The 22,249-nt window shown below is 43.3% G+C and overlaps 1 pseudogene; it reads left to right on the forward strand.

The window, feature by feature from the left end:
- Positions 1–22,249, forward strand: part of LOC142938547 (inactive dipeptidyl peptidase 10-like) — a 53,271-nt pseudogene that overhangs the window by 14,958 nt on the left and 16,064 nt on the right.

A 22,249-nucleotide genomic window follows, 5' to 3' on the forward strand; every position in this document is an offset into this window, starting at 1 on the left:
CAACAAAAGATACATGTGCATTTTTGTTGTGGAATTTTGCAATATTTTCCTTTCAGCTGTTTCCTTTTTTTAGGATATTTACATTGCTTACTGCAGCACTGCGGTTGTATTCCAACATATCATACAAAATAATCACCATTCATCAGTTACTCTTTGTGTCCTTTGTGTTCATCTCATAGAGCTGAGATATGTGATTCAATCCTGCAGGGGAGATAAGGGATTCTGGCCTCTAAGGTGTGGGTCTAAAGATAGAAAGTCTGTCTACACAATCCTGGGAAACTCATTAACATTGCAGTGTGGAGAGCCAGGGTACCACCTATGAAGGAAAGAGGAATTATATAAAAAGATCACAAAGGGATTTGTTGTGATTACAGAGAAACATACTTATGATACTGTTCGTTTCAGCATTAAAATCAGATAAAATGGACCCTCAAGCTGAGTGGGAATGCATCATCAGATGTGATGAGGTGCTGCAGCTCTGCGTGATTATCATAAATATCATTGCACCTACTGTATATATAGTGCGACAAAATTCTGCCTCAGGTTCTGTTGGGTATCTTGAGGCTTGATGGTGAAGAAGTGTGATCAACAGAATCGCCTCTTCCTCGGATCAACTAATGTAAGTGAAACAATGAAAAAAACACTTCGACTTATTTATAGATGGTAAATTGATAGTTAATTCAACTTTATGTTTTTACTGGTAACAAACACTGGAATTATAATTAATAATGTTTACCCAAACATTGTGGTTTAGATAACTAAACCACATTGTGTTCATGGTCGTGCATTTCACTTTTGTTCTGTGAGCTCATGTCGTCCCGGCAGTAAGGCTGTTTCTCAGAAAACATGTATTCAAAAACAAATTCGTAGTATATGAAGATAACATCTAGGAGACAGGCTTGCAGAAATGTGCGAAACCACAGTACATAAAGATTTAAGTCGTACAGTACAGACCCAACCAGGACCCGCTGTAGAATGAAGAGAATGACTGCCACTGTTGCATCAGGCTACTAAAAACCCACATCTAATTATTGAATAATGAGGTTAACGATAGTCTTGTAAACTCAGCCGGCGGCACCTTGATAATTGAAGAACTTCTTGCATCAGTAGAGTTCTGAATCAACTCTGAATTCTGTATTCTGCACAGTCCCACGGTGACGACATGTACTGTAAATCGAATTAATCATTGATTTATTTGAATGTAATTACGGCTCTCCGGCTCCCTTCTGACTGTACCGATGTCTGTAGAAGATACAGAAAAATGAGTTTACATACAGTACTTATGTATACATTAGAGCAGTGTGGCGATCATATTGCAGTGATTTATGGTAATAATGATAAACAGAAGTACATTCTGTGATAATCCTCTTCATTGATCCTCAAACTAATGCAGATGAATGCATTGATGTGCTGACAAAGGGGATTAGCAGAGTTTGAAATCAACATTGAAATGGAACATTTCTACTTCATTTAATTTGCTTCCGTCTATTATCTTGATACAACTCGTATCAATCCATGAATTCACTCTGCTGAAGTTCCCTCACTTCCTTCTGCCCCTCTGTAGGACTATGTTCCATGCTGACTGCAGACTGGTAGAAACAAGTGCATAATACAGCAAATGAGGGGGAAAAAGGGGACATTGTGTGATTAAGAAAGAGTTCAGTGTTGGTCACAGGGTTTAACTGCACCCTACAAGCCCTTTTCTTCATACCTCCCCTTGGTTTCTGTTAGTAAAGAGACCGGCAGCTGTTATGCTGCAGAAACGTGTCATTTATCGCACCACAAACGCATTGTTGTCCCCGTGTCTAATACCGGTGAAATTGCTTGTTCTACCTCCACTCTTTCGTGCACGTGTAATTCGATTGGCCGCGGGAACAATCTCGGTGTCGGCGAACTATTCAGGCTTGATAATGAGCTCTCTCTCTCTTTTGAGGTGCCGTCTCCTCCTGAGATGGACGTAGCAGGTGTGTTCATCATCATAGTGACAGACTGAATCTATGGAGAGTGATGGCCTGCTGCTGCACCACTGTCTCCAGTTGTCTTATGAATTCATCATAATCAAGCAAAGATCTCCGCTGCACTGTACTGCTGCGTCAAAGCTTTCCATACAACTTATTCTGCTTTATTTTTTTCTGCTCAGCAGCCTTCCGTGCAGAATATAAAGAGCACACAAGTCTCCTTTTTTATTAATTTGGAAAAGCATGTTAATGCAGTTGTGGTTTGTAAATAAGCAAAGACCAATATTAATTAAGCATTCAGGAGAGTCGAGAATGAACCACATGCTTTGCCAATTAAAGATGTCACAACACGTCTCAGAACTACCTACAGACCGATCTCAGTTTAAAAGCTGCATTGTGTTGTATCTGTGTACTTTGCTAGTCTGTAAAGCACTCTGCAATAAACCTGAGTAGTGTTGATAAGTGACTTCACCAGCAAGGACCATGCCACAACAGTTTAATAAAATGAGGAGTGTACCACAGAATGTTGAGGATGGATGTCAGGAAGCAGATGATCATGGAGGGCGAGGGAGTCGTTCATTCAGGCCAGTCCTGATGTATGAAGGCCACGGAGGAAGGGACTCCGTTCAGACCTGGCATCAACGCTGGTAATCTGATCACAAGTGGACAGATCTAAGTAAAGGTGTAAATCAGTGGCGGGCCGTGCATTTTATACCTGGGCCTTCACTGCTGTCCTGCAGCTGAAACACAGCTACGGTTATTATTTGTTTCGTGTAAAAATGAAGCCAACACCTATAGATACACTATCTGCCGAGAGTGCGTCTCCTCTTTGCTCTGACTGCAGCTGGGACTGCTGTGAGAGTACCTGCCTGTGTGTGCTTTTTGGCGGCGGAGGGGCTCACGGCAGCACCCGCTGCTTGTTCACCACCGTGCAGAACGTACGTGCTTTAACGTCAGAGTCAGAACACCAGAAAAGTCTCCAACGACACCAGAAAAAGTCGCTAGATTTGTCGCTAGTAGCTTTTGACAAAAAAAGTCGCCATGAGGGTTTGGAAAGTCGCCAGATTTAGCGAGAAAGTTGGCAACACTGGCACCAGCTAAATATGTCCCCAGAGTAACATTGGACGTAACAATAGTTCCTATCACATATAAAACCAAACAAAAATCCATCTTCATAAAAACAAGTTATACAAATAATAATATACAAGCATATTAAAGCTATTGCAGATATAAAAACAAACGCAGTTAACTTACCAGAGCTGCTGTTCACTATTTAAAGACAAAGTCCATCCTCCTTTCTTTATTAATAAAAGGTTTAATCTCACGGTTGTTCAGTACATTCGTGCATTTTTGTTCCAGTAAGAAGTCCTTCTCGATTCATGGACGCCAGTGAAGACAGTCGAGCCTCCCCAGTTGTATTTCTTGAATAGGTTTTAATGCGTTTGAGGGCTGAAAATGTCTGCTCGACAGAGGCAGCAGATATTGGGATTGTCACCGCCCAACATGTCACGCTAGCCCACTGACCAATCACGTACTTGTAGGCCAGCTAGAAGGCTCTGGCACGTCAAAGAATACGCCCAACATGTCAAACTAAAGATCGGATTGGTTGCACACTATGACAATCAACAATATTGTCCCCATTCACTTAAACTGCACTGGATTCACTTGTGAGTCTGCAGGCCTCGACCTCTGTTCTTACCTAGAGACACAGAGGTGAGATCTGATTGGATAAAAGCTCTACTTAAAACAAGCTGCACTGGAAGCAGAGCAACTGAGGAAGACAGGAGCTGTGCAATGAGAAAATAAGATAATGGGAAACATATTTTTAGAAATTATAATACATGTAATGTATTTAAGAAAAATGATAAAATGATAAAATAGATATAGCTTTGTGATTCTGTTTAGGCCAGCAGAGAAGGCCTTGCAGGCCCTGACTGCCCACCACTGGTGTAAATGCACCCAAGACAAATAGAATAGAGTAGAATAGAAAAGAATATTTCCAGTTTGCATATGTATATCAAATTCATCTCAATCCAATCATCACTAAAGCATATGTCATGCAAGAGAGCCAATAAAAACAATCAAAGTTGTCATCGTGACATTTAAGGTGTCACAGCTCGTACACTCGTACACCTTAAAAGTTGCCGTAGCTGCCGGTAGCCTTTGAGCGCCACAGTGAATCCATTTACTCAAAACATAAAAAGGTTAAAAACAGCAAGGTTTGGGTCTTTGCATACAGATATGACGTATGCGTCTATTTGCATATAGAGATATGAATGTGGGATCCGATCACAGGTGGTGAGACGCACGATGAGGGGGAGGGGAAGTGAGCAAACGGGCAGGATAGGTTGACCAGGTATATAAGAAGTGGACGTAGTCTGCGACATCACTCATTGGTCTGTGGACCGCCGTTTTGAAGCCTCGAGTTTGGCATTCTGGTCGTCGCCAGCTTGTTTTTTTGCAACCAGATGCGACACGAGAGGGTGGAGCTAAGTACTACCAAACTCTGAATAAGACATTTACAAGCAACGAATATGTTACATTTAACTTTAATGAAGTGAAAACACACAGTGAAATTATTAAAAGTTGTAATCATTTCAACGCCGTGGTAGTTGGTAGTGAAATCATGAGGTAGCCCCGCCCTAAAGCGTGGCCTGCTTTTTGGTGTATTTGACTCTAAGGCTACATCCACACTAATACGTTTTCGTTTTAAAACAAAAACCACACGGGAGTTTCAGTATCATTTTCTAAATGATCTACGTCCATACTCGCAAGCCTGAAAACGAATATCACCTAACTATTCACGTACCCTGGGCATTCGGGTGGGTGCCTTTGTAAACAGGAAGTAGATTGGTTGCTTGGATCGTGTTTGATACTTAAGATCTTACTATAAAATCTTCCTCTATGAACTCAAACAGACAAATTTCGTGGAAAGTGTTAGAAGTTTTATTTTTCAGACTTAGTTACAATGCTGCAGCTCTTGCTCTATTTCTCTCTTTCACACATTAAATTTACTTTAAAATCAACACTTACACATAAAGGTTTACTAGAATATGGGTCTATAAATGTGGTCAACATGTCTCTTACTCATTTCCTCTCGGTTTCATTGTTGTCTGTTCTCACTCGTAGCTCTGCTGGTGGCTGAAGTTTCTGGCATACTGGAGAGAAATTCATGTTTTGTTCCTTTATAGTTTGTGTATGTGGACTTCACAATAGTTGTGCTGAATAAAATAAGCATTAATAACAAAAGGAAAGTCCTCCGTTTTGTGTCCGTCCTCCTCAAAGCCGCTAACCGTGACTTCAGACGGCCGCTCCATAGGTCTGATAATGCCGCTCACTAATCGCTCCAATAACAGCTGCTTCCTCAGCAAAAATGCAGACTTTAACTGAACAGCTGCTAGTAAAGACAACAAGGTCAGCAACACCTGTAATCAGGTGTCCATGTTGAATTGACCTGGTAGTTGATCAGTAATCAAGGCTGTTGTTTGTGAATTTCCGGGAAGGGTCACGTGATAGGAGTGTGACAAATCAGGGAAGGACACGTCGTGACTGCTAAGAACCAATCAAGTAGCGAACGCGGGGGTCTACGTCATTGTTTCCAAACTTATGCGTTTACGTCGTCCACACGAAGACGCAACCCCGGAGCTTTCAAACTCCTCCGTTTTCGGTGACCGAAAACTCCGCCGTAGTGTGTACGCTCAGTGTAAACATAGCAAAACGTATGCGTTTTCAAATGGAAACGTAGTAGTGTGGACATGGCCTAAATAAGACCATAATTCAGCACAGGTTAGAAAGATTTATTAATCCCCAGTGGGGAAACTCATTTGCTACCAAATCAACTCATACAGAAAACAAAAAAACAACAGACATAGTTTTCACAGCACCCAACAAACAGAAAACACAGTACAATGAATACACAACACCATAAAAAGCCCTTTGATTAACAGCAGAAAGATGCTACATCTAAAAACCACAAGTGTTCATTCAGAAACCGGACCGCTGCTGGAAATAAAGACCTGAGTCGTTTAGTAGAACACTGAGGCATCCTTAGTCGCTCACTGAATGAGCCTCTGAGTCCATTCAAATCACAGTGTAATGAATGACCTTCAAAATACACAACCGTTATAATCTCGGCCCTTGTTCTCTTTTTCTACAGTGACCTCCAGTCTGGGGTAAGGCCAATCACTGTGCCAGCCTTTCTGATCATCTTATTGATCCTGTTTTTATCATCCGAAGTGATGCAGCCTCCCCAGCAGAGCGCAGCATAAAAGAGGATGCTAGCTAAGATTCCTTGATAAAAAAAGTGAGAAAGAGGATCATTTTCTCGCAGACTTCTATACAGTCTGACTTCTTTTTAGCAACCAGAGGAGTTGCCCCTTTCAGGCCATTAGAGAGAATGCTGGTTCAAGGCACTTCAGCATCGGCTTCACTTTTCAGACCTGGAGGTTGCTGTCGGTTTTATTACTGCTGTTCAAACGGTATTACTGACACTACAACACAGAGCAGGGAACTTATTTTAAAATATGGTTTAGAAGTGCAGCTTTTGTTTCTTTAACTTGAAAAAATATAAAATAATTTTAAATGTATACTCTTGCCTCCCTGATACCACAGCAGGGAGTTGCTGTGTGGTTATTATCTTCAGTGTAAAATGGGCTGCCGCTTTTGTCAAACACAACACACTGCTCTTCTGTCTGCATTTATTGCGCTTGTTCCAAATGTCACTGCACCCCTCCAAAGTCTGCACAGACTGCCATCTAAAACAAATGTCCATGCACTCACTTGTATATGTGAACATTTCACTCCAGTCCACAGTTTCAACTTTCCAACACCGCTAAGCTTTGTGATTCCATCACAGATTCTCAGCATTTGTTTCAACAGTCAGACAACGTCACCAGCGTGAGGATGACTCAGATGTGAGGAAAGCACAAAGTACGGGTCAGCCTGTGGTATCTTAATTGAAATGTGGCAAGCACCACCCATGTAGGAAATATTTAAAAGTGCCGCATAACTCCGGTGGTCCGAGAACACAGACACACGCTACAGTCAAACTGCCTGCTGCCTGTTACGCTCTCCGATGTCTCCAAACATCCGCGCCTCTTAGCTTGTCACCCGTCGCTGACAGCTTTATCGAGAAGTCATCACAGAGCTGTCACCTACGAGGGCTGGCTGCTGAGTGATGTTGACGTCTTTTTTTTTTTTTGAGAAGGGAGAAGAAGAGCAGTCAAGTAACAATATAAAATATCAATTTTCCTTCCGGGAGGATTATTTTTGTTAATTTGGAAGACCAAATTAGGAGTGAAGGCCGGGTGGCTGGTTGATCGTCCAAGGCAGATTCCATTCTCCGTCAGGGACAATGAATGAATGAATGAATGAATGAATTCTGAAACAACAGCTTTGGGTGGATATTCTCTGGTCATTTCATCGCACACGCAGGGGAAAGTATATAGTATAAGAGAGAAGATGATTGTGTATGTATGTAGCCCTGCAGGATGGAATTTAGCAAGTAATATGTGAATTTACAGGTCGTTGCAATAGAATCATCTAGGATTAACCATAATGTGAAATTATTTACTTTAAACAAATCAAAATGAAGTTGCTATCCGGTTCATTCCAGCTTCACTTTTCAGACAAGTTTTAGTAAATTAATGGTGATAAATATAGGGAGAGGTCACTTGGGGCTTTGTTGCTTCAACTATGAATTATTCAATGAACTTGCTTAAGGCACAATTTGGACTCCTCATAATTTACAGTATGTATTCTTGGTATTAGATGTATTTTCTGAGAAATAAATAAATACATGTAGTTAGAGTTACAGCAGTCATACCCTACATGCTTTTCACGCTTGTTCGCTGTCTCACAATTTTATAAATGTACAATTATTAGTGTTACAAATTGTTTGTGTCACAAACTGTTGTGTCGTGGTGTTTTGCCCTGTTTCAGAGCGTTAGTTGTGGGTTATTATTTGTTGTGTTATAAAGTTATAACCATGATTAGGGCGCCCTCTCAATACACTCAACACAACTAGCTCCGACCGTAGCGCTCTTAGCGGCGAACAATATATTTAGCTGCCTGTTGAAGAGTTACAGCATTTGTTTTGGCTCTGCACCGGTATGACGGTGTGTGAAAATTTTATATCATACGTGAAATTAAAACCGGTATACCGCCCAGCACTACCTGAGTCCAGCTGGCTACTTCATGATATTTTTCATTCTAATTAAATTGTTTTGATTAACAGGTTGCGATTTGCTATTTTTGTAGATTTTACAACCATACTTAGTTTCAAAACAATGTGAGCATGATGATAGAGACACGTGTCCGTCTGTCCGTAGCACATGCTCCATGTCAACGTGTCTGCACGTGTCCGTCTGTCCATACCACATGCTCCATGTCAACGTGTCTGAGAGGATGCATCCTGCAGAGTTAAAGATTGATGAGGGGACTTTCTCATTAGACGGTCTACTTAAGAAAAGACAGCAACTTGACGGTTGCGCGGGAAATAGCTCTGCATTTCCATATAGACCACACAGACGTTTATTAGCTAGTTGTGAACATACACACATACATTTGCTGATGCATTTGGACACATCCTCAGTGATGTTCCTGGAATCATCGAGTGTTTCGGGTGTTTCAACATCATACACCCTCCTCCAGGTGACCCAGCCGAGGCTGATTAGACCCCAGCTTGTGTCCAGATGGCTAGCTACTCTGGCTCCTTGGCTCTCCTCTTTTGAGCCACGGCCATCTTGAGGCCCTCTCTGCCGCTTCAGTGGTAGTGCGGATGGCTCTCCTCTTCCTCTCTCCCACGATACCAAACTGCTGTGAGCTCTGGCCAATGAATGAACAAACAAAATATATTCTCTTTCTTTACATTGTGCTCCTTACTGTCATCTCTCAGACACATTGCAAACACACGCTAAAACTGGCAATGTTGTCAAAGTAACAAGAGGAAAATGTAGCTATGCCTCAGCAACATTGTCATCTCACACTTCAAAATGTATATTTTACCAGTGAGAAATCATGCAAACTAATGTCAGTTGTTTTAAAATATAAAATATATTGAAATGGAACTTACTGCAGAAATATATATATGAATATATTTTTTTCCACATCATTTATTTTGTCACGTTTGGTTTTTCTTTCAACATGAATTTTCATTCTTTCATCATTACTGCCCATAGGTGTGAAGTATATAAGAAAAAGGAATAAAGTGTCAACATGATCAAATATTTTTTCTATTTTCTTCAGATCATTGGACAAACATGAGCAATATGTGACTCAAAGCCATGATAGACAATTATTGTATGGCAAAATGTCAGGTTTTAGTGGCAGATGCAAGGGGCAGAGGTCAACCATAATGAGATCCAATCACTGTGTGAAATGCAGCACTCTCACTCTTAGCTTTTATGTCATTTTAACACCAGGGCACAGTAGAGCATTGTTCCCCCTTCACTCTTACTTCCTCTAAAATCAAAATCCGTGCTGTGTTATTGTTATAACTGTCCAATTAAATACAGAGAGCCTCATTCTGCACAAGAACAGAGTGGCGATGTGGGAAAAAGAAGTGAAAAGAACACAAAGCTGGTTGAGGAAAAGCTGATGTGCCAAAATACATCATCACAAAGAACATGATCACAAAATGCTCTCAGAATGTTTTTTTGTATTATTTTGAGAGAATATCTATTCTGGTGACTAATCTACTTTATTAGTCATCATTATCCAAAGTATTTCCTCTCATTATTAATGAGGATGTACAAAGGTCAGATCATGGGAATGTTGAACATGTTTTTCTTGTCATTGGGTTTTAGATCTTCCAGCACTCTTTCTTGGCCTCGTACCTGATCTACAACCTGTATACAAGGTGAGCAAACAGAGAGTTACAGCTTATCAACACACAGCTGGCATGGTAATATTACTTCCTTTTCATTTCTCGGTCATACATCAGTGACACACAAGCTACAGTTAACATGTCTTCGTATTATCTTTTATTTGAAATCACATAACGACAAAGTGTTCTGACGAGATCAATAACAGTCGAGAAAAATAAATCCCTTTTGATGAGTCTGTGTAGACTTCAGTTCATGTTTTTAATCACTTAAGATGACACACATCATTCGCCTCAACATTATTTGAGCCTTTGGAATCTGTAAATTTGCAGTGTTTGTATCTGAACTTTAAGAACGTATGTGGATCTGTGCTGGTCTGCTGTGTAATACTCCGTGTGTCATTTGATCCGTTCTTTCATCAGAGAGGTGCGGGAGCTGAACCCTCCGGAGGTGTCCGATTCAGTCCTCCAGTTTGCCTCATGGGGCGTTCACGGCCAGCAGCTGGTGAGTTTACGGGCCGAACAACGGCAACTCAGTCTAAAAGCAATGACGCTCCCATCATTCACTTAATCACACATTTAATACTGGAGCAAAGATAGTTCAAAGCAATTGGATATTTGTAATAAAACATTTTCACTTGATTACCCAAGCAAGTCCACAAACAACAACATAATAACCTCAATGCATCTCAACACCTACTGAGTTCTAATTTATTTCCAACAAGGAAATCCAAAGTGCAGATCTGCGTCTCTTCCCAAACAGATGCAAGTACAGTTCATACTGACCCACAATCCTCCTTGTCTCAACAAGTATAATGTGTGACATATTCATATAAGAACTCACTCAGCGATAAATATCAGTAAGCATGCATTATACAGCTGCAGTCTAAATGGGAATGCATAAATTATCCAGGAAAATGCTTGACTAATATGAAATGTGAACTAATAGCTGAAGCGTTTAAGGATCTTTAGGGATATTTAGCCCCATTATTCATTTGAGAACTTGGGTGTTTAGTCTCAGCACCATTGTGGAGCTGAAACGATTAGCTGACTCGTTGATTAGACGATGGGCAGAAATGTAATCAGCAACTATTTTGATTCATGTCATTTGTCATTTTCAAGCAAAAATGTCAATATTGTAGGGGACAGAAAAGACCAAATTCACGGGCCCCTTTAAGGAAAGGGGCGTAACCCTGGTGACAGGGGGGGTTAAAGGGTGGCAGGAAATGAATGAGTGTGATGTGTGTATGGATGGAAATAAAGGTGCAGCCAAAGGGAATACTCGCCTCATCGTTTGTTTCCACACTCCTACATTGGTGACCCTGACTCTCCTGGACGTTTCCAGAAGAGAAGATGACGATGCACGCAGTTTCGCTGAAACTGCCGGAGTTTTGGGAGACGCAAGCGGCGGTGTAGTTTGCTCAAACTGAGGCACAGTTCGCCCTCAGAGACATTACAGCGGACGCGACAAAATATTATTATGTCGTGGCAGCTCTCGGCAGTTCGACAGCAGGCAGAGTGGTAAGCATCCTTGAAAATCCTCCAGAGAGGGACAAGTACGATACATTGAAAGACCGGCTGTTGAACATTTTCAGGCTTTCGGACTCTGAGCGGGCTCGCCGGTTGCTTTCTCTGAACGGCCTCGGCGACAGCAAGCCGTCGGAGCTAATGGACAAAATGTTAGCTCTGCTAGAAAACACGAGCCGGAGTTTATGTTTACGGAACTTTTTCTGCAGCAGCTCCCGCTGCAGGTGCGGGCCACTTTGGCCAACACCACGATTACCGATTGTCGGGAGTTGGCCAAGGAGGCCGATAAGTTCTTTCTGGCTGGCCAACAAAGCTACACGGCCGCATTGAGGCCGGCCCAAGCCACAGTGTGGCCGGGGGAGACAACGGTCGTCACCGCAGCAGCAGCGGGCCAACGGCAGGGATCTACGGGCCTGTGCTATTACCACGCAAGGTTTGGGCCGCGGGCTACAAGGTGCCGTTCACCATGCAGTTTCGGCAGAACGGGAAATGCCAGGGCCGGCGCTCAGTGACTACCATGAGCGTCGGTTGGGAAGGCAGGCTGCTGTTCATCCGGGACGACGTTTCCGGGCGGCGCTTTCTCTGCGACACGGGGGCGCAGAGGAGCGTTGTGCCTGCAACGCGGATGGACATGCTGACAAACGGGCAGGGCCCCCCTCTGGAAGCCGCGAACGCACTTTTGGGACACGGTGCCTGGAGCTGTGTTTTATGGGGCAGCGTTTCAGCTGGGACTTTGTTACTGCCAAAATTGCCATTCTCCTGCTTGGCGCGGATTTCCTATGCGCTTATGGACTATTGGTGGACGTCAAGGGCCGCCGCCTGATAAATGCTGTGACTTTTTGTTCTTACCCATGTACACTAAGTGAAGCGGGCTCTACCAGGTTGACTAGCATGCTTGCAGCGGCTGATGAGTTTCTGCGTCTGCTGGCCGAGTTCCCAGACCTCTCGCAGCCCACCTTCTCCTCCTCCACAGTCAAGCATCGGGTGGAGCATCACATCTCTACCACCGGTCCACCGGTACATGCCCGGGCCCGGCGCCTAGATCCGGCAAAGCTCACCATTGCCAAGACAGTTTGAAAACATGGAGCACCTAGGCATCATTCGCCGCTCCTACAGTCCGTGGGCTTCACCCCTGCACATGGCCCCGAAGCCTGGGGGCGGGTGGCGCCCGTGTGGAGATTATCGCCGGCTCAACGAGGCAACAATCCCGGACCGCTATCCGGTTCCACATATTCAAGACTTTTCTGCCCACTTGTCGGATAGCGTGGTGTTTTCGAAAGTGGACCTGGTACGAGGTTACCATCAAGTGCCCGTTCACCCGCTGGACATTCCCAAGACTGCGCTGATCACTCCATTCGGCCTGTTTGAGTTCTTGAGGATGTCGTTTGGCCTAAAAAATGCAGCGCAGACATTCCAGCGGCTAATGGACACGGTGCTGAGGGACCTGCCTTTCCTGTTTGTCTACCTGGATGACCCGCTCCTGTGTGACATCTCCACAGGCCAGCCACGGCCGGTTGTTCCCGACGTATGGAGACAACAGGTTTTCAATGCTATTCATGGACTGTCACACCCTGGCAAGAGGGCTTCTCAGAAGTTGGTGTCAGCAAAGTTCGTCTGGCACCGGCTGAAAAAGGATATACGGAGGTGGGCCGGGACTTGTGTGGTGTGCCAGCGCTCCAAGGTGCACGTCACATAAAGACCCCTTTAGCACAGTTCTCGGTTCCAGAAAGGAGGTTCGATCACGTGAATGTGGACTTGGTAGGACCGTTGCCCCCATTTCGTGGTTTCACACATCTCCTCACCATGGTAGACCGAACCACTCGTTGGCCAGAAGCTGTCCCGTTGTCATCGACAACGTCGGATGAGGTGGCTCAGGCATTTATTCAGGCTTGGGTCGCCAGGTTCGGAGCCCCAGCTGACGTTTCCTCAGACCGAGGCCCACAGTTTACATCAGAGCTGTGGGATGCAGTTGCAGGAAGCCTAGGGGTGAAGCTCCATCGCACTACCACCTACCACCCGCAGGTTAATGGTTCATGCGTGCGGTTCCACCGGTCGATGAAAGCTGCTCTCCGGGCCAGCCTCAAAGACAGCAATTGGGTGGACAGACTTCCGTGGGTCATGTTGGGGCTTAGGACAGCCCCCAGGGACGATCTGCAGGCTTCATCGGCTGAGCTGGTTTATGGACAGCCACTGCGGGTCCCGGGGGAGTTTTTCCCCAAAGTCACAGACCCTTGGTCTGCAACCCAGCAGCGGGAAACGCTCCTGGAAAAAGCCAGGCTGTTCAAACCGGTGCCCACGTCGCAGCACGGCCTCCCACAGTCATAAGTCTCGTCCAGCCTCAAGTCAGCAAAGTATGTGTTCGTTCGCCAGGACGGCCACCGTGGACCCTTTCAACCCCCCTACGTTGGGCGGTTTCGGGTGCTGGAGACCGGAGACAAAACCTGCAAGGTCGACATGGGCGGCAGGCTGGAATACGTGTCGGTTGACCGCCTTAAACTGTGGACTGTGCTACTGCCTCTTGGCCAGGTCATCATTGAAAATGAGAATTGGTTCTCAATTGATTTTACCTGGTTAAATAAAGGTTAAATAAATAAATAAATAAACCAGCACATCTGGACCTGGACCAACCGGTAAGGTTGGCTGAACCCCCACGGCGGGGGCGGCCTCGGGCCCTCCCACTGCAACACGACAGGACCCGGAAGGTTCCTTCAACGGCGGTCCTGCCTCCCACCCCAGAGACACGGAGTCGGGCTGGTCGGTTGATTCGGGCCCCGAGACATTAATGGTTTTGGGACTAACCTCTGGAATTGGTGAATTCTGGGGGGGCGCATGTAGGGGACAGAAAAGACCGAATTCACGGGGCCCCTCAAGGGGCGTAACCCTGGTGACAGGGGGGGTTAAAGGGTGGCAGGAAATGAATGAGTGTGATGTGTGTATGGATGGAAATAAACGGCCACAAGGTGCAGCCAAAGGGAATACTCGCCTCATCGTTTGTGTCCACGCTCCTACAATATTCTATATTTTATATCTTTGTGTTTTGGACTGTTTGTTGGACAAACAAGCAAATATCTAAATAGGTGTGTGTAATTTGTTGTTTTATTGACCAGCCAGTGAATCCAATTATTGAGAAAATAATAAGCTGATTGAAAAAACCTTGCTGCATGCATAAAGGTGAAAAGGATGTCTTATTTAATACCGTGTGACATATAATTCATTGCACTCATAGAATCCTACCTGCTCTGAGGTAAAGACTCGTCAAATTCTATTTTTGACTCGAGAGGAAACACAAACGCCCTCAAAACCCAACCAGTAACAGTTAGGCTAATCGAGCTATTGCTGGAAGACATCTTGTTTTGCCACCAAAGCTCCAAACGCCTCCACCGTGCAGGGCATTATGCACAGAATAATCACTCCATTATTCTCTCCAGAGCAGACAGGGAAAGTAATTAACCATTTGATAGCATATTTATCTGGTTTCCTCAGTGTTTCTACCTGCCCTCGGTTGGAACCTGAAGCCCTGCAGCGGTGCGTCACACCGCTAACGACAAAGTTTCATTACTCAGCAGCTCTCCTGCATATTTGTCTGTGTTATCACTGGAGATGATACGCTCAGCGAATGTGGGATCGGTTCACTTGGTTGTATTTTCGTTCTGCAGAGATGCTCTGTCTCCTCGGTCCTAAAAGCGGCAGTTTCATCTGCTTAGCATTTTTCCATACAATTATGTACGATAAGGCGCATGGATAAGTTTCATACACTATAATGCAGTACTTATCACAGCTTGTGTTTTCAAATTCAAAATATATATAAATTGTCTCCTTGTCCCACAGATATATATATTTGAAAACAACATTTACTACCAAACGGATGTTCAGAGCAGCTCGTGGAGGCTCACGTCTTCTGGACAGGAGGGAGTCATCTTCAACGGCATCACGGACTGGCTGTATGAGGGTAAGAGAGAGAGCACTGAGTCATAAATCCATCCATCCATCCATTTTCCTCCGCTTATCCGGGGTCGGGTCGTGGTGGCAGCAGGCCAAGCAGGCTGACCCAGACCTCCCTCTCACCGGCAACATGTTCCAGCTCATTCTGGGGGATCCCGAGGCGTTCCCAGGCCAGCTGGGAGATGTAATCTCTCCAGCGTGTTCTGGGTCTTCCCCGGGGTCTCTTCCCAGTTGGACGTGCCTGGAAAACCTCCAGTGGGAGGCGTCCAGGAGGCATCCTAATTAGATGCTGAGCCACCTCAGCTGACTCCTTTCGACGCGAAGGAGTAGCGGCTCGACTCCAAGCTCCCTCCTGATGACCGAGCTCCTTACCCTATCTCTAAGGCTGAGCCCGGCCACCCTACGGAGGAAGCTCATTTCGGCCGCTTGTAGCCGCGACCTTGTCCTTTCGGTCACGACCCAGAGTTCGTGACCATAGGTGAGGGTAGGAACGTAGACCGAGTGGTAAATTGAGAGCTTTGCCTTCCGGCTCAGCTCCCTCTTCACCAAGACGGTCCGGTGCAGCGCCTGCTTTACTGCTGCAGCTGGAGCAGGAGTTTAAGTATCTCGGGGTCTGAGTCATAAAAGCCTGCCGAAATAACTAACTTGAAGGACAGATAGAAGAATTCCGATGCTACCTCCAGAATCTGGCACTTTGGACTCAGAATAGGAAAAGAACAATGATGATGTATGTAAGTGTGTGCACGCCGTTTGGCAACGGAAGTACGACGGAGTGTAATAGCTTGTCAAGCTAAGTGAGGCCATTAACTAGCAAATAATGCAAATGCAACCTAAATAAAGTGACTTTCAAGACTTCTGGACGCTCCAAACAGTCCAGAGGTAGTCAACACGTTGAATAGCTTGCAGCCATAGACACCGCAGGTTCACTGGTGACTCTCAGACCAATGTGTCTGTGGTCACTCGTGGTGACGGCAGCTGTTAAAAAAACCATGACAGAACATGCAGGTATCAGTTTTAAATACATACTTATCTGTGTTTATTATCCATGCCAACTATTTATGTAGGTTTCTACGAGCAACTCGAGGCGCACTCGGCTGAAAGTTACCAGTTAACTCGCTCACTCGCTAAACTGAAACACCTGTTGATCTGAAACGGTTGTGATCCTGTCTGGACTCTGTAGAACTTAAGTTGGCTGTTGGAATATTGATTCTGACAACCAAACATGCACCAACCAGTGGGATTAAACTCTTTGTCAACAAAGAAAGGAGGATGGAGTTTGTCTTTAATTGAACAGCATTTGGTAAGTCAACTGCGTTTGTTTTTTTACATCTAATATCTGAATGGCCCTCGAGTGTGTAGCAGAATGCATGTTGCTGCAGGTCTGCTGGATTGATTTGTTGCTCTGTTGTCATATGAATATATGTGACTGGTTCTTGTGAGTTTGTTCTTGTCTTTGTGTTAATTATATTGATTTGGACTATATGCATTGTCCGTTAATTACGAAGCATCCCGTCATGTGTGGAGTTATTATCCGGACAATTGAATCTGCTTGGGGTTTTGTTTTCTTTTACAAAGCAAGAATGATGGTCTGGAGAAATGTGGATTATGTGGCGATTGCTTTAGCCCTGTTTGAATCAGTAGGAACAGCTAAATTCTGCGTAGTTTGTTTGCTGCTGTTGTTTTCCCGTTAAGCTAGTTTAGCGTAGCTTCCCAGAACACACGTGCGGTAACTCAGCTGTTTTCTTTTTTACTCTGAACTGGGCCCTGGACAGAATAACCCAGATGAAAAGCCTAGTAAGGATCAACAAATTTAGAGTTATTCAATTGTCAGTATATGCTGTATTATGCTAAAATGTGTCATTTTGTATCTTTTTTGGTTGTTGGTGTGCCGCGGGATCTTTTTAATGTAAAAAATGTACCGCGGGTCAGAAAAGGTTGAAAAACACTGATACAGAATAACTTGAGATTAAAAAGAGGAGCACAGACTAACTTTTGCGATCAATAAGCAGGAGGACCGAGCCCCTGTCTCCTGGCTCATAGGGTCTGATCTGTCTTCTCTTGGTGTTCCAGAGGAGGTCTTGCACACGCAAGTGGCCCACTGGTGGTCACCTGACAGCTCCAGACTGGCCTATCTCACCATCAACGATTCCCTGGTTCCCAACATGCTCCTGCCCCGGCTGACAGGCTCTCTGTACCCCAGGGGGAAGGAGTACCCTTATCCAAAGGTAACACTTAGAGTACTAGAAGTCTAATCTATTTCCAGAGTTTAAATTAACTTTCAATTTAAGTGGGTTATAACATTGCTGCATTGATTTCGGGTATTGACTTGTTGTCAGTACAGAATTGATGCGGATTATTCCAGTTAAAGGTTCACTGTATCAGGAGAGCAGCACCAGAACATCCTTTAGCTCACTTAATACCTTTGGTGCACGTTTTTCAATGGCCCGCCATGAATGTTTAAAAGTAAATTTGAATATGGCATGAGCATATTTCTAATAAATTACACATTGCATGTCCTAGTTTGAAAACTAGATTTCGACTTCATTAAGTAAAATCATTTTAACTTCTTGCCACAGAAACCAATATTTTACCATTCTCCTTTTTCTGTTTGTTAACCTCAACACTAGATCTACAGATATACATATATATATATATATATATATACATCACACATTCACATTTGCATCGTAATCCTCAAGTGGACTCTGAGGCCATGAACAGAATTTCTTTTTGGCAATTTTATGCCTGTTTTAACTTTACTTTTGCACATATTTACACATAACATCATATGCACTGTATTAGAGTAATAATGTATTGAATTAATTTAACTTAATTTAAAAGCAGTACATATCATTTTCTTTTGTTATTTGTGGGCACACCAATAATACTGTTTCATAGTGTTGCATAGTTATTTTGATCGAAAATACATTTTCTGTGGCACATGGAGTTTTCTGGTGTAGAAATACTGATCTTCTTACAGAGTAACTTGTGGAAAACTACAGAGTCACTATTGTGTTCTGTATATGGCCACCCATGCTTTATACTGCACACTTGAGTCCACTATAACCTGAAACTCAATTGTAACAAAGCAGCTCTATGAATAATACAGCTGCAGGATCGCCGCTTTAGCTTACCCATAAAGGTTAGTGAATCCTCTTCTTGTTTAATTCATGTTACAGTGGCTTTGCTTCCTTTGAAGAGAGATGTCTGCAGGGATCTGTGGCACTGGGAGGGATAGGAATGTGATATACTTCAGTGAGGCACGCTAACACACCTTCCTTTGAAGCGCACGTTCAGCGTACCAAATGCCTCTCAGACGGTAGAAGGTTGTGGAAAACGGGTGGAATGAGAGTCATAAGGGGAAGGACAGCCTCAGCTGTTGGTTAGGATTAATTGATGGGAGGAGGGGCTTAGAATAGGAAGTCATCTAATTAATGAAGCACTGCACTTAATGTTCACCTCCCCAACGCAGTGTGAAAATTTGTATGTGCACACACACACACACACACACAGTGAGTCTTTTGCTTGAATCCTTGAGTGGGGTCAATGTTATGACATCATGGGATTAAATGAAGCAGAGATTTAATTGCCTTCTGCTTCCTTTTATCTATGAGAACACGGATGGTGTGTAGCAGTCTGACGGTCATACTTCTGCTTCAGTCACTGGGGGATACATTTGTGTGGGTATCTCTCAGTGAGTCAATAAAAAGTAAAAGTACCCGGGGGAGTATTCTTCATGGGTATAATGTGTCTGAACTTAAAGAAATACCTCATTACTGTTAGAATGACTGTAGTATCCACATTCTAGAGCCCTGCAAAAACTCCATAAACTGGTTTATGGCCAAATACCTGCAAAACTAATGACATTTCCAACAGCCTCAGCTGTACTTTGGGTTTAGCGCTAATGGGCTAATCTAAGCATGCTATCACCTAAACCAAGATGGTAAACATGGTAGACATGACTTCTTGAACAGCAGCATGTAAGCATGTTGCCGTTAGCATTTAGCTCAAAGCTCTGCTTTGTTTAAGTACTATATATCATGCCAGCAGTGCAGTGAGGTTATACTTAGACAAAGCTTTGCGTTAAATGCAAAAGATTTTGACCTGAAGATGATGCCAGATAAGAGGTTCAGAGAACAAAAGTTATTGCAATCTATTTTCACAAGGCACAAGGTCTGTAGCAGATTTCATAGCAATCCATCAAACCTTTGACGTCAGCTGACCACCAACCGACCAACCAAACAACTGACTAACTGATATATAAGCCCTTTTTACAGCAGCCGTTTTTACATGCCATTGCAGATTAAACACAGGTGTAATAAATAACATTAATTACGGCCCCGTTCCATTTAGGTGGGTCAAAGCCCTGGTATTTTGCATTTAGTATGTGTTTGATCCATCAGATTGCTTACCTGTCATGTAATATGTGGCTAATAACACCAGTAGAACAGAATGGATCCATTCCAAGAAGCTATTGTGCCTCCAAAAGAGCAGAAAGTGAAGGGTTGGAGAAGACAGGAATAACAAACAGTACAGATAAGCGGGCATGAATGTGGAATAAATACTGTCATCCTAGATTTCCCTTGTCATGTAGACTAATGAGCATCATTTCTGAGTGAGGTTTAAGATGAGGAAAATGACTGACTCGCCCCAGGGCCTGTGCAGCATACAGCAACACAGTTTGTTTCCAACTTCTTTCATATTCTCATCATATTCTCTGTTAAAGTCCTACTAGCAATGTATGGCAGCATGTAAAAATAGAAAGCAAGTGCGGCGTGTTGCTCAGTGCCTATTTTTATCGCTAGACTGCATGCAGTGTGCATCACGGATATTACGTCCAATTAGATTACGCCTGTGAATGTAATTGTACATTTGTACTGTTTTCACCCCAGATGGGACAAATCAATCCCACCGCCAGACTCTATGTTGTCAGTCTGGACGGCAGCTCCCTCACAACTGAGCTGAGACCTCCTGACAGTTTTGAAAAGAGGTATGATAAAAACACATTTTAAATAAAAAATAATGTGTGTTATTTTTTGCTGACTACTAACCATTACCATTTGTACGTTTTTACTTAGTGAGTACTACATCACCATGGTGAAATGGGTGACACAGGATAGGCTGAGTGTGCGTTGGGTGACTCGAGCTCAAAACATGTCAATACTTTCACTGTGCGATGTCACAACAAGTGACTGCACCAAGGTAGGGACATTATCGGTGAGACTTCTTTAGTCTTCTACAATTTATTTATAGAAGTGTTATGTACTGACTTCATCTTTCCAACTCAGAAGCATGTGGAGACGTCAGAAAAGTGGCTTGATCGTCAGGTGAGTGTGTCAGTCCATCATCATTTATAAGCCTATCAATATTATAGACTGTATGTTAGATGTGAACGTAATCAACGTGGGTTTTGGTCGTCGCCATCATGTTTTTTTGGAACCAGAAGTGACATGAGAGGGTGAAGCTAAGTATCACCCAAAGCTGAATAAGACATTTTTAGTGGATGAAAATGTTAAAAACGTTCATGAACTGAAAACACACTGTGAAACAGACTAAGTTGTGAGACATAAGACAACTCCCAGACCGGAGAATGTTGTGGTAGAGACCTGTCAATCACAATGTTGCCCCGCCCTAAATCATTATGGTCTATTATAATCTAAATGGACCATAATGTACTAAATGAACATCATGCTGTATTGAAGAAGACTTGAAACTAGAGATTGAGACCATAAACTCATGTTTACAATGTTTACTGAGGTAATAAATCAAGAGAGAAGTAGAGTCATTTTCTCATAGACTTCTATACAACCAGAGGAGTCGCCCCCTGGTGGACACTAGAGAGAATGCATCCACATCGGCTTCACTTTTCAGACGAGGATGTTGCCGCCCCGATATATACATTATTTAGGGAACACTGTTCATTTTTCTATGATGGTAAAATATAGTAGTCAATCTCAAATGCGTTGACAATGACAGGAAGGTAATTCTTGCAGACCACCAATGCTAAAGAACAAACCTGTCTGAGTGTTTCATGAGAAAAGCCATGATTTATTTAACCTATACCGTTATTGCACATAACTTTATCAGCTTTTGTCCTGTTCCAGGCACCTGGTTCTTCCACTAACCACTACTACCTAATACTGGGAGGGTGTATGTCTGCTGTTCTTCTGTTTTCCCAGAATGAAGAGCCAGTGTTTTCCAAGGATTGCACAACGTTCTTCATCACTATGCCCTTAAGACACGGTGGTCGCGGGACATTCAACCACATCACCATGATCTCTAACCAAGTAAAACTATTACGTTTTAATAAAATAAACAACATTGAGTTAGGTGAATTTACTGTGTATAATATGAAACTTCTTGGGTCTATTTATTTTTGCAGTCATATTATCTGTCCTAAGGCTATTCCAATTATTCACACTGCTCATGCGGTTTCCATTTTGAAGTCTCATCATTTTAAACTATAAAACAAAATTTCCTTAAACACTAGAGAATTAAGAATACATTCAGTTGAATAAATTAAGGAGAGTACAGTAGATGCACCGGGGGCACTTGGTTCTGTGCCAGATGAAGTCAGTTTCTGGAGATAATTTCTGAGAAGATTGAATGGCAAGGCAAGTTTATTTATATGGCACGGTTCTGCAACAAGTCGATTCAAAGCGCTGTACATAAAACACATTATACAATACAATTTAAAACAGTCATTCAAAATCCAAAAGAATAGAAACTAAAAACAAGCTAAAATAGAACAGACCGGTATAAAATTCAAGAAGTAAAGTTACTCTGCTGCGTAAGAAATGATTTAATAAAAGGCAACGGCAAACCGAACAGTCTACGGCATAGATCTAAAAGAAGTGAGAGTTAGCTTTCTGGGAGTTTGTTCCAGATATATGGAGCATAGAAACTGAACGCTGCTTCTCCATTTTTAGTTTTGACTCAGGGGGGCAGACCCGTCCCAGACCACCTGAGACATCTGGATGGTTCATAATGTAGCTCAGAA

Source organism: Anarhichas minor, unplaced genomic scaffold (genome assembly GCF_050575085.1).
Source record: "Anarhichas minor isolate MPS153535 unplaced genomic scaffold, ASM5057508v1 ptg000087l, whole genome shotgun sequence".
In the NCBI taxonomy this organism is placed as follows: Eukaryota; Metazoa; Chordata; class Actinopteri; order Perciformes; family Anarhichadidae; genus Anarhichas; species Anarhichas minor.